This window comes from Bos grunniens, chromosome 3, assembly GCF_055505025.1.
Source record: "Bos grunniens cultivar Pamir isolate PY7600 chromosome 3, Bosgru_T2T1.0, whole genome shotgun sequence".
Classification (NCBI taxonomy): domain Eukaryota; kingdom Metazoa; phylum Chordata; class Mammalia; order Artiodactyla; family Bovidae; genus Bos; species Bos grunniens.
Window position 1 is genome coordinate 93,966,403 of NC_141167.1, and position 10,521 is coordinate 93,976,923.

General features: G+C 40.5%; 1 long non-coding RNA gene across 6 annotated transcripts; it reads left to right on the forward strand.

The window, feature by feature from the left end:
- Positions 1–3,683: 3,683 nt before the first annotated feature.
- LOC147376135 (uncharacterized) lies at positions 3,684–9,743 on the forward strand. Of its 6 annotated transcripts, none has more exons than XR_015161656.1 (3): positions 3,684–3,916; positions 4,681–4,815; positions 5,507–5,834. It is a non-coding gene; the product is annotated as an uncharacterized LOC147376135 (long non-coding RNA). The 6 variants fall into 6 exon arrangements; XR_015161655.1 differs by lacking the exon at positions 5,507–5,834 and adding an exon at positions 7,829–9,743 and having other exon boundaries at positions 3,685–3,916; XR_015161654.1 differs by lacking the exon at positions 5,507–5,834 and adding an exon at positions 4,976–5,481 and having other exon boundaries at positions 3,685–3,916.
- The last annotated feature ends 778 nt before the right edge of the window (positions 9,744–10,521 follow it).

A 10,521-nucleotide genomic window follows, 5' to 3' on the forward strand; every position in this document is an offset into this window, starting at 1 on the left:
AAGTCTCTGTTAAATTTATTACAATATCATTTCTGTTGTTTATGTTCTGTTTTTTTTTTTTTTTTTTCTCCTGGTCATGAGGCATGCTGGATTTAGTTACCCACCAGGGATTGAACCCATGTGCCCTAGATTGGAAGGCAAAGTCTTAACCACTGGAGAGCCAGGCAAGTTCCAAGAGCACCCAAATTTATAAAACAGTTCAATCAGATTTCCAGAGCCAGAAACGGCCTTTTAGCTGATCAGCTGCAGCACCTGTTCTACAGACGAGAACAGCAGAGCAGAGAGGGGCTCACTGCCTTGCCTGAGGTTACAGAGGCTTGCTGTTGGACATACAACTAAATCCCTGCTCTCTCCAGTCCAGGCCACTTTCCATTAAATTCTCTGCTGCCTTATTCAGCTTCATGAAACCAAAAGAGACACATGAAAATAAACTTCTTTTCACTGTATTTACTACCAGATTCATTGGATAGTGATTTCCTGAAACGCAATTATCTGTGGTCTTCCTTGGAAGCATCCCACTTTTCAGTCTGTCTTTTCCAAGAGTACCCACACACGTGCACACACAGAATCCAGCGAGAAGGTCTACCTTGGCATAAGCGAAGGAAGAAGCCACCCTTGCAATGTGACTTGAGGGTTGAGGTGTTCTACGGAGGCTGTCACCCTTCTCCCCCATTCTTGGAAAATCACTTCCTTCAGCTGCCTCAGGACCCAGTGCTGCTATTGTAGTCATCCCTCAGCTTCCCCTCTAGACTCCCAAGAGACACCTAGGGGGCGTTCCAGGTGGAAACCTTCATAACCTCAATCGAATAAGGGGCCATCAGCCTCCCTGCTTTGTGCCGGCAGGTGTGCCACAGGAGCAGCGCAAGTGGCTGGGGGCTGTATTTCAGGGTGCAGAAAGGGTGCAGCAGCAGAGTCAGCAAAGCCAGTTTCAGCAACCTAATAATTTTCCCCTGCAGTTAACTCATAATTGTATTCAGCTGTTTCCATGAAGCAACAGTTAGAACTGGACATGGAATAACAGACTGATTCCAAATTGGGAAAGGAGTACAAAAAGGCTGTATGTTATCACCCTGCTTATTTAACTTCTATGTAGAGTACATCATGTGAAATGCTGGGCTGGATGAAGCACAAGCTGGAATCAAGATTGCTGGGAGAAATATCAATAACCTCAGATATGCAGATGACACCACCCTTATGGCAGAAAGCAAAGAACTGAAGAGCCTCTTGATGAAAGTGAAAGAGGAGAGTGAAAATGCTGGCTTAAAACTCAACATTCAGAAAACTAAGATCATAACATCTGGTCCCATCACTTCATGGCAAACAGATGGGAAAACAGTGGAAACAGCAACAGACTTTGTTTTCCTGGGCTCCAAAATCATAGCAGGTGGTGACTGCAGCCATGAAGTTAAAAGACTTTTGCCCCTTGGAAGAAAAGCTATGACAAACCTAGACAGCATGTTAAAAAGCAGAGACATTACTTTGCCGACAAAGGTCTGTCTAGTCAAAGTTATGGTTTTTCCAGTGGTCATGTATGGATGTGAGGGGTGGATCATAAAGAAGACTGAGCGCCGAAGAATTTATATTTTTGAATTGTAGCGTTGGAGAAGACTCTTGAGAGTCCCTTGGACTGCAAGGAGATCCAACCAGTACATCCTAAAGGAGATCAGTCCTGAGCGTTCATTGGAAGGACTGATACTGAAGCTGAAACTCCAATACTTTGGCCACCTGATTCAAAGAGCTGACTCACTGGAAAAGACCCCAGTATGAGAAAGATTGAAGGCAGGAGGAGAAGGTGACAACAGAGAACGAGATGGTTGGATGGCATCACTGACTCAATGGACATGAGTTTGGGTAAACTCTGTGAGTTGGTGATGGACAGGCAGGCCTGGCGTGCTGAGGTTCATGGGGTCACAAAGAGTCAGACATGACTGAGCGACTGAACTGAACTGAGCTGACAATTTATTTTATCCAATCTGTTAGCATTTTCGCCTGAAAATGCTAGGGCGTGACAAGGACCTGTTTTCTCATAAGACTGTTGCCAGGGTGCCAAGTGCTTTAATTGATTCTTAAAATAGGTCTGCATCTCACAACTGAGAAGCTAATATTTTCCTGTTTCTATTTTGGGTCCAGTTTCAAGCTCTTGTTGGAGCAGTGCAGTGCTACATGGTAAGTTTTGTACACCTTCCTCTCCCATGAAAACTCTCATTTGCTATGTTGGTGGAATTATGGGTTAATTGTTTTAAAAATCTTTTCAAAAGTGTTCTTTAATACCGTCATAAAATTCTTTGAAACTTAAGCATGTTTTAAAAGGTTTACAAAGTCTTTTTCAGAGGTTAAAAACAATATTGTGGAGAATTTCCAGCTATAGGGACATGGGAAAAACAAGTGAGTAAAAAAATGCCAGTTTGACAAACAATTTAAACCTATAAGAGCTAACTTCTGTGAATAATCAAGTATAAAAGTTATGTAGATAGGACTCCTCTGGTGGTCCAGTGGTTGAGAATCCACCTGCCAACACAGGAGACACAGGTTCGATCCCTCATCCAGGAAGATCCCATATGCCATGGGCAGCTAAGCCTGTGGGCCACAACAATTGAGCCCACGTTCTAGAACCCGCCAGCTGCAACTACTGAAGCCTGAATGCCTAGAGCCTGTGCCTTGCAACAAGAAAAGCCACTGCAATGGAAAGCCTGTGCACCGCAACTAGAGAGTAGCTGCCACTCACCACAGTGAAAGCTCACAGGCAGCAACAAAGACCTGGCACAGCCAAAAAAAAGTTATGTAGATAAGTCTAACACATAATTAGTTAAATACTGCATTTTTTTCATCCAGATGTTCTAGTGTCCTACAGATGAAGGCTCAAAAAAAACCCACAAAAGATGGGGGCATTTCAAAGCCAATTGCTCATGTCAACACAGTGTTGTACCTGAAGAAAGCATTAATATCCCATCTTAGCTATCATCTCACCTGGTTTGTGCCCCATGTCTGCAGGGCTGTGAGTGACTAGGGTTAATCTGATGAAATGATCTCTGTTAAGGTGATTGTGGCTGGTAATGCCTCATGATTCTTCTAAGATATCCTGTTTCCCCCCCCTCCCCCATGGTGTTTCATGTTTGAATCTAAAGGAATTGTCAATATCAAATCCTTGGAAATTCACATAAGTAGAGGCTGTCTAAAGAGCGACTTGCATTTCATGGGCTGGGCAGCCCCTCCCCAGTTCCCCCCCACCTCAAGGATTTCCTTTGCATAATTAGTGATGAGGAGTACTCTCAATGAGAGTCTATTGAGACTCTGATGGCTTTGGAGTCTGTGCTAGGCTGAAAAATAGCCCAGCCTGGGTAAAAGACACCCATATCCAATTCCTAGAACCTGTGAATGCTACTTTAAATGGCAAGAGACATGATTAGGTACCTTGATTAAGTTAAGGAGCTTTGTGTGTGTGCATATTCAGTTGTCTCTAACACTTTGTGACCTCAGGGACTCTGTAGTCCGTCAGGCTCCTCTGTCCATGGGATTTTCCAGACAAGAATACTGGAGTGAAAAAAAAGAAAAGAAATGCTTGTGTGGGTTGCCATTTCATTCTTTACAAAATGGTGTTGAACCTTTGTCTCCTGCATTGGCAGACAGATTCTTTACCAGCTGAGCCACTGGGGAAGCCCCAAGGAGCTTATCCTGGTGTATTCAGATAGGGCTTAAATGCAATCACTGGTATCCTTTTAAGAGCAAGGTAGAGGGAGTTTTGAGAGACACACAGGGAAGGTGACATGAACATGAAGCAGGGAGAAATGTGGCCACTAGCTGAGGAATGCTGACGGCCCCCAGAAGCTGAAAAGCAAGGAATGGACTCCCCGCTAGAGACTCGGGAAAGAGGGCAGCCTGCTGACACCTTGACCTCAAACTTTTGGTCTCCAGAACTGTGAGAGAACACATTTTTATTGTTTAAGCGACCAGGGTGGTGGTAATTTGGTACTGTAGCCCCAAGAGACAAATAGAGTCTATTGGTCATGGGTTCTGGCTTCAAATGTTACTTCTGAGTGGTCTCAGATATAGTTTGTTCTGAACCTCTGTTTCTTCATTTATAAAAATGATAACATAGGTATAAGGTGTTTAGTGCAGTGTTTGTCACCCAGTAATACTTCCTGAAATGTTGGTTTTGTGGGTAAAAAAACAACTTGGTGGTTGAAGTTGCCATCAGTATATCCACAGAGTGAGGTTCTCTTCTCAGAGATACTCTGTAAGTATGTGTGCTGGTGGGTGGGAGGGGGAATGGCACATAAGTGGGTGATGGGCTAAGGAAGGAGATGATAAAGGTGAAACAGAGAATTAGTAGGTAAGAAATTGGGTCTGAGGTCAGTGAAGGGATCATAAGGGTCTTGCACGATTATAGAGCAGATGGGCGAAGGCCCTTAGAATTTAATGGGAAAATTCCCTGGTTCCTTTTTGAAAGGCTTAGCTTTTTATATCCACATCCGTATTTTAAACCTCATAACCGAAATCTAAGTACACTCTTCATTTGTAGCTTGTCATCTGAGGGAAAATTACAGAATGGGTCACGGCAGCAGGAAGATTATGGGTTGCATCTGATGAATGGCTATTTATATGTACTGAGCCGGCTCAGGGGTATTCTCCTGGTATAATTTCATAGCAGAGTTAACATCATCACATAAAATATGACAACAGGTTTTACACTGCCGATCTGAAATGAAATTGCAGCCTTCCATAATGAGCAAGTGAGGCTCAGAGGCAGAATGGATTGAGCTTCACCAATACCTGTCACCGGCAGTCACGGACCCTTTGAAACGACAAATGGCAGAGGTGAGTGGACAGGCCTGTTTCTCGCGTGGCGCTCTGCAGCCCGCTTTGGGAAGAGCAGTTTCCCACCTCTACATTACAGAGACCACTCCCTCCATCCCATAGACGTATTTCCTAAAGCACTGGGTGTAAATCATAATCACATCCTCCCATTGACTCACAGCATCATTTCAGACGTGATGCACCTTTGCTCGCATCGATCTGCCATTGACAAGGACTCTGAACTCTTCCTCACTGTGTGACCTCAGCTCGGCAGTTAATGATTTATGAAAGAAATCTGAATGCCCCAGAGGTGGTCCATACTTGAAGGAACTACCAGAGTAAATATTTCAGATGGACCCTTTTTTGAAATTAAAATAATCGCGGCAGTGTTCATCTCTTTGGTCTGGTGGTGTGGGATTTTGTTTCCTCTAATTGTGAGAGGGGGCTATTTGAATGTTGTTTGAGGAGCACACCTGTACTTTTCAAGCTTATTTTTCTTGGTGAATGAGTCAGTATCACTCTATGTGAAACCAGAACTTTTTCTGCTTACAACCTATACCCACTTGAATTTTCATGGCATAAACCCTGTTGCTTCCAGGAACTCTAACCTGGAATTTTGAACACATTTGAGAGACAGATACATGTACTAGGGTATTTGGTAATGAGGTTATTACTCAGTTCTTTTACATCCATTTGTCTTATTCTCTTACAGCTAGTCAATACCACCCATTTTCCCCCACTGGTCATTTTAGACATGAAGAACGTTTATTGTTTTTGCTTAACATATTTGAATGTAAATGTTTATTCCCACCATTCCACCCTCTAATAAAAGGCCAGCTGGGACTACACACCGGGAGGGTTAAGCAACCACAGGATTAATTGAAACTCTGCTGCCATTGCTCTGGTCAAGATGGTACTTGGACCCTGGCTGTTCCCAGTCACAACATCTGCTCAGTGGTTTCAAATTACTTGTGGACGCCAACCATGATTGACAAGAGAAAATTTTAAATGTTCTAATCAAAGACCTCTTCTTACTCCTATTAATATCACAAGTTGTAGCCTTCTTTCCCCTTGCCCACTACAGGCCAGCAGATATAGAAAGTCCCAGAACAGGTGAAATTGATTAGAATGCAAGGTGATTTTGGAATGAAAACTAGACTCATGGCAATTTCAGAAGTTACATGTTCATGTTATGCAGTTAAACTTCCCTTTCAAAAGGTTGAATTATTCTTCTACTGTTAGAGATTATAGTACACAGTAGAAATTCCATAAATTGTCTTTAATTTTAAAAGTTTTATAGAGTAAAATTCACATTTGTGTACACGTCAATGTATTTTTATACATGTGTAAGTTCTTATATGGAGAAGGCAATGGCACCCCACTCCAGTACTCCTGCCTGGAAAATCCCATGGACAGAGGAGCCTGGTAGGCTGCAGTCCATGGGGTCACTAGGAGTCGGACACGACTGAGCGACTTCACTTTCACTTTTCACTTTCATGCACTGGAGAAGGAAATGGCAACCCATTCCAGTGTTCTTGCCTGGAGAATTCCAAGGACGGTGGGGCCTGGTAGGCTGCCGTCTATGGGGTCGCACAGAGTCGGACACAACTGAAGCAACTTAGCAGCAGCAGCAGCAAGTTCTTATAACCAGCATTACACCTAGGAAATAGAACAATTTAAATATCCTAAAGAATTCTTCCTGTTACCTCTTTTTAGTAAGACCTTCTGCCCTCTCATAACCCCTAGAAACCTCTGATCTGTACTCTGTTCCAACACAGTTGCCTTTTCCAGAATGTCATAAAAATGGAATCATATAGTATGTTCCCTTTTGATACTGAGACCTTTCTCTTAGCATAGTCCGTTTGAATTCATCTATGTTATTCATTTTTATTGCTGAGCAGTATTCCATTGTGTGGATAGATCACTGTTTATCCATTCAACCACTGAAGCTAATTTGGTTGCTTCCAGTTTTTGAAGATTGTGAATAGTTTTGTGTGAACATAAGCTTATTTAATTTTTATAAGCACACTAGAGAAAACACATTGCCCCCATTCTACAGATGTGGAAACCAAGGCACGAAGACACTGGGGCAGACCCTAAGATACCTATGATTTAATCTGTGATACACAGACATTTTCTTCGTCTGTCAGTAGATTGATCACTATTGTACTACAGTACAGAATAAGAGAGAAAATGGACATTTTTGGCCTTGCAGGCACAGAATCAGATTAATCATAATTCTTTTTTCTTGAACCGTTCTCACTTTTGGTCCGTGCATAGCTTTCCTTGTTTATATAAATGTATGCTGGGGTATATTTCTTGACCCATTTTCCTTGAATAACATAATTAAAACAGAAGTTCCATACAAACATTAAAAGCTAAAACATCGGCAATAGCTTCCATCCACTTTCTACTCCTCTTGTATCCGGTTATTTTGCCACTTACACCTACTATCCTGTTTCCTGTGTATATCATTCCCTTGTTGTTGTTTTTTACAATAACATGTAGTTTTATTATGTGTGTTGTGTGTGTGTGCTTAGTCACTCAGTTGTGTCCAACTCTTTGCGACCCCATGGACTGTAGCCCACCAGGCTCCTCTGTCCATGGGAATTCTCCAGGCTAGAATACTGGAGTGTGTTGCCATGCCCTCCTCCAGGGGGTCTTCCCAACCCAGGGATTGAACCCAGGTCTCCCACACTGTGGGCAGATTCTTTACTGTCTGAGCCACCAAGGAAGCACAAGAATACTGGGGTGGGTATCTGACCCATTCTCCAGGGGAACTTACCCACCCAGGAATTGAACCAGAGTCTCCTGCATTGCAGGCCAATTCTTTACCAGCTGAGCTATCTACATGCTCCTAAAAGATGTTTTATGTTTTCATTTTTGTTTTAACTAATTTTTATAGAAAGGATATTATCCTGAATGCAATCTTATTATTTTCCCCCATTCAGTATTATATTGCTGAGGCATCTATGGTAGACGTTAGAATGTGAGTACCTTTGACCAAGAGCCCAGCTCTTGTCATCCATCACAGAGATCCACCAAGACCATGCTTTCTGCTGCTCCCTGGGACATTTCTCAGTGACTGCTTGTGGGAGGGACACCATGGCAGCCCCATTCCTGAGAGACACAGGGCTTCTTTGACTTCGCTGGAGGACTCCTAGGTGACCTGGACAAATCTCCCTGAGACCTAACAGCAATTAGGTGATGTCAATCCAATCTTCCTTTCTTCTTCCTTTTTCACTTGATGGGATTTGCACTGTGGTCTGAGGGCTCTCCCAGCCTTTCCAGTCTTCCTTTCCATTTTCTCTCAAAAGCATTTCCCCTAAGAAATTCTTTCCATGTTGGAACTGACCTTGGCATCTTCTCAGAGGCCTCAGTCAAAAATAACATTCACACTGTTGCATATAACTGAAATTTATTGTTTTAACTATTCAATTATATGAGTATAATGTCCAGTGATGAGTGTAGATAAATACATTGTCATATATTCATGACTGCATGTACCCATTGTTTCTAGATTTTACCATTATGAAGAACATTGCTATTAACATCCCTGTATATGTTCAATAATTTGCCTTGGATATTTATCCAGAAATGAAATGATTGGATCATAGAGTAGATGTGTAACTAACATTTAAGGTAATGTTGAATTACTCTGTAAAGAGTTTGCATACATTTACAGTCCTACCAGCAAACTACAGAAGATCTTGTGGATTCATATCCTCCAATACTTAGTACAGTTGGGATTCTTAATTTTTGCCAATTAAATGTGTATAAAACATATCCCTTTGTGAACTTTATTAGCAAATCCCTTAGGCTGAAGATCTTTTTATGTTTATTTCCTCTTCTGTGAACTGCCTATTTATGTCTTTGCCATTTTTTTGCAGGGGTGTGGGGAGGGAGAGAATGTTTATTCTTTTTCAACTGAATTGTAGAAATTCCTTACATACTCCTAATATTAATTAATATTTCATTACATATATTGAAAACTTCTCTTCCCAATCCATTTCTAGATTGCCTTTCATGTTCTTTAAGGTGTCTGTTGATGAACAGAAGTGCTTAATTTTAATATAAAATGATATTATTTTAAAATTGTATGGTTAACATTTTGGTTAAAAATTTCTCCCTATCTCAAGATTAGAAAGATATTCACCTGTATTTGTTCCTACCTTGTGAATGCCTGATTATAATACTTCAAATGCTAAGTTACCACGTCCACATTACATGTATACTCACACAGACCTGACAATATTTATATGAAAGAATTTTTAATTTACAAAGATTAAATAAAAACCAAGAATTATGAACAATATACTGATAATAACTGTCTCTGTGTTCTAAGGCCATGTGAGCAAAAATTTCCTTTGCCAGCCAACATCCCCTTATTTTTTTAAATTTAAAATATATTTATACATTTTTAAAGGTTATTTTTCATTTATGGTTATTCAAAGATATTGGCTATACTCCCTTTGTTGTACAATACATCCTTGAGTCTACCCTATACCCAATAGTTTGTAGCTCCCACTCCCCGAGTCTTATATCGCCCCTCTGCCCCTCCCCACCAGCAACCACTAGTTTGTTCTGTGGTTCTCTGCTTCTCTTGGGTTATATTCACTAGTTGTGTTTTTTAGATTCCATATGTAAGTGATATCACACAGTATGTGTCTCTCTGTCTGACTTATTTCACTTAGCATAATGCCTTCCAAGTCCATCCATGTTGCTGCAAATGGCAAACTTTCTTTTTAATGGCTGCATAGTATTCCATTGCACGCACACGCGTGCACATGCGCACACACACACACGCACACCACATCTTCTTTATCCTACTGATGTATACTTGGGTTGCTTCTATACCTTGGCTATTGTAAATAAAGCTGCTATGAACATTTGGGTGCACATATTTTTTCAAATTACTGTTTTCGTCTTTTCAGATATATACCCAGGGATAGAGTTGCTGGATCATATGGTAGCTCTATTTTTAGTTTTTTGAAAACCTCCATAATGTTTCCACAGTGGTTGCTCCAATTTACCTTTCCACCAATAGTGTTCAAGAGCTCCCTTTTCTCCATATCCTTGCCAACATTTGTTATTTGTGTTTTTTTTTTTTTGATGATAGCCATTCTGACAGGTATGAAGTGACATCATATTATACTTTTGATTTGTATTTTATTAATGACTGGTGATGTTGAGCATCTTTTTATGTGCCTGTTGAACATCTGCATTTTCTCTTTAGAAACATGTCTATTTGTTTCTTTCATTCATTTTTCAATAATAGTTTTTTTTTATGTTGAGTTATATGAGCTTTTTATATATGTTGGATATTAATCCCTTATCAGTCATATCATTTGCAAATATGTTTTTCCAATCAGTAGGTTGTCTTTTCATTTTGTCAATGGTTTCCTTTGCTGTGCAAAAGCTTTTAAATTTAATTAGGTCCCATTTGTTTATTATTGTTTTTATTTCCTTTACTTTAGGAGATAAAGCTAAAAAAATATCATTGTGATTTATTTCAAACAGTGTTTTACCTATGTTTTCCTCTAGGAGTTTTATGGTATATGGTTTTACATTTAGGTCTTTAATCCATTTTTAATTTATTTTTGTATATGGTGTTAGAAAATGTTCTGATTTCACTCTTTTATGTGTAGCTGTCTAGTTTGCCCAACACTGCTTATTGAGGAGACTGTCTTTTCTCCATTGTATATTTTTGCTTTTTTTGTTGTAGGA